The sequence below is a fragment of the Triticum aestivum genome, chromosome 4B (genome assembly GCF_018294505.1).
Source record: "Triticum aestivum cultivar Chinese Spring chromosome 4B, IWGSC CS RefSeq v2.1, whole genome shotgun sequence".
Classification (NCBI taxonomy): Eukaryota; Viridiplantae; Streptophyta; class Magnoliopsida; order Poales; family Poaceae; genus Triticum; species Triticum aestivum.
Genome location: NC_057804.1, coordinates 575,127,642 through 575,130,882, shown reverse-complemented (window position 1 = coordinate 575,130,882; position 3,241 = coordinate 575,127,642).

The window sequence follows — 3,241 nt, the reverse complement described above, 5'->3', positions numbered from 1 at the left end:
GTTGAGATCTCCGCATGCACCCCAGAGTTCAAACCTTTCAAGGGTTTGCGGAACTCGTAATCTGACAAACACCTTTTGTGCTATCAAACGTCACAACGTAGCTGGGTGATTATAAAGATGCTCTATAGGTGTCTTTGACGGTGTTTGTTGGGTTGGCATAGATCAAGATTTGGATTTGTCACTCCGTGTTTCGGAGAGGTATCTCTGGGCCCTCTCGGTTCATCACTATAAGCCTTGCAAGCATTGTGACTAATGAGTTAGTTGCGGGATGAAGTTTTACGGAACCAGTAAAGAGACTTGCCGGTAACGAAATCGAACTAGGTATAATGATACCGACGATCGAATCTCGGGCAAGTAACATACCGATGACAAAGGGAACAACGTATGTTGTTATGCGGTTTGACTGATAAAGATCTTCGTAGAATATGTAGGAACCAATATGAGCATGCAGGTTCCACTATTGGTTATTGACCGGAGATGAGTCTCGGTCTTGTCTACATAGTTCTCGAACCCGTAGGGTCCGCACGCTTAACGTTCGATGATGATTGGTATTATGAGTTTATGTGATTTGATGTACCGAAGGTTGTCCAGAGTCCCGGATGAGATCATGGACATGACGAGGAGTCTCTAAATGGCCGAGACATAAAGATTGATATATTGGAAGACTATATCCAGACACCGGAATGGTTCCGAGGTGTATCGGGTATTTTCCGCAGTACCGGGAGGTTATCGGAACCCCACGGGGGTTTAATGGGGCTCATTGGCCAAGTGGTGGAAGAGAGGACGTAGGCCAAGGTGTGGCGCCCCCCTAGCCCAAACCGAATTAGACTAGGGGGGCGGCCCCCTTTCCTTCTCTCCTCCCCCTCCTTCCCCCTTCTTTTTGGAATAGGAAAGGGGGGGGGGGCGAAACCTACTTGGAGTAGGATTGCCCCCCTTGGCGCGCCTCCTCTCCTGGTCGGCCTCCTCCTCCCTCTCCTCCTTTATATATGGGGGAGGGGGCACTCAATAGACACGCAAGTTGATCTTTAGCTGTGTGTGGTGCCCCCTGATAACCCACAAGTATAGGGGATCAATTGTAGCCTCTTTCGATGAGTAAGAGTGTCGAACCCAACGAGGAGCTAAAGGTAGAACAAATATTCCCTCAAGTTCTATCGACCACCGATACAACTCTACGCACGCTTGACGTTTGCTTTACCTAGAACAAGTATGAAACTAGAAGTACTTTGTAGGTGTTGTTGGATAGAATTGCAAGATAAGAAAGAACACGCAAATAAAAAGTAGGGTCTGTTTAGATAAAGAAGCAATAAAGTAAATATAGCGAGTGTGGAAAAGTGGTGTTAGGAGTTGTGAAATTGTCCCTAAGCAATTGACTACTTTACTAGACCGATAGCAAGTTTTATGTGAGAGAGGCATAAGCTAACATACTTTCTCTTCTTGGATCATATGCACTTATGATTGGAACTCTAGCAAGCATCTGCAACTACTAAATATCATTAAGGTAAAACCCAACCATAACATTAAAGTATCAAGTCCCCTTTATCACATACGCCACAACCCCCTTACTCGGGTTTATGCTTCTGTCACTAAAGCAACCCACTATAAGCGAATCATGAACGTATTGCAACACCCCACAATGGGAATCCCTCTCGCTTGCGCGACACAGAGGGCACAATAGGACAACAACATAACCACAAGCAAACTAAACCAATTATAGCAATTCATCAATCACCGATAGGACAACGAAAATCTACTCAAACACATAGGATGGCAACACATCATTGGATAATAATATGAAGCATAAAGCACCATGTTCAAGTAGAGGGTACATCGGGTTGCGGGAGAGTGGACCACTGAATATAGATGGGGGAAGGTGATGGAGATGTTGGTGAAGATGATGGAGGTGTTGGTGTAGATCGCGGTGATGATGATGGCCCCCGACGGCGTTCTAGCGCCACCGGAAGCGAGGGGGAGAGAGCCCCCCTTCTTCTTATTCTTCTTCCTTGACCTCCTCCCTAGATGGGAGAAGGGTTTCCCCTCTGGTCCTTGGTCTCCATGCCATGGGAGGGGCGAGAGCCCCTCCGAGATTGGATCTGTCTCTCTGTCTCTCTCTGTTTTTGTGTTGGAGATTCTGCCCTTTCACCGTTTTTTATATTCCCGGAGATCCGTAACACCGATTGGGTTGTGCTTTGGACACAATTTCTATCCGGATATTAGCTTTCTTGCGGTGAAATAAGGGCACCAACTGCCTTACGGGGTGGCCACGAGGATCAGGGGCGCGCTCTCCTGCCTCATGGGCCCCTCGAGCATCGTCTCGCGTTGATTCCACTTCCCAAAATTCACATATATTCCAAAAAAAAATCTCCGCCCATTTTTATTCCATTTGGACTCCGTTTGATATGGGTTTTCTGCGAAACAAAAAACATGCAAAAAACAGGAACTGGCACTGGGCACTGGATCAATATGTTAGTCCCAAAAATAGTATAAAAAGTTGCCAAAAGTATATGAAAGTTGAATAATGTTGGCATGGAACAATCAAAAATTATAGATACAACGGAGACGTATCAACATCCCCAAGCTTAATTCCTGCTCGTCCTCGAGTAGGTAAATGATAAAAAGATAATTTTTGATGTGGAATGCTACCTAGCATAATCTTGATCATGTAATCTAATCATATTAATACACGAGTGATTCAAAGCAATGGTCTATCATTTGACATAAAACAATAATACTTCAAGCATGCCAACCAAGCAATTATGTCTTATCAAATAACATAGCTAAAGAAAGCTTATCGCTACAAAATGATATAGTTTGGCCATGCTTCATTTTCGTCACACAAAATGCTCCCATCATGCACAATCCCGATGACAAGCCGAGCAATTGGTTCATACTTTTTAACGCGCCTCATCCTTTTCAACCCTCACGCAATACATGAGCGCAAGCCATGGATATAACACTATAGGTGGAATAGAGTATGATGGTGGAGGTTGTGTGGAGAATACAAAAAGGGAGAAAGTCCACGTCAACGTGGCTAGTCAACGGGCTATGGAGATGCCCATCAATTGATGTCAATGCGAGGAGTAGGGATTGCCATGCAACAGATGCACTAGAGATATAAGTGTATGAAAGCTCAAACTGAAAACTAAGTGGGTGTGCATCCAACTTGCTTGCTCATGAAGACCTCGGGCATTTGAGGAAGCCCATCATCGGAATATCCAAGCCAAGTTCTATAATGAAAATTCCC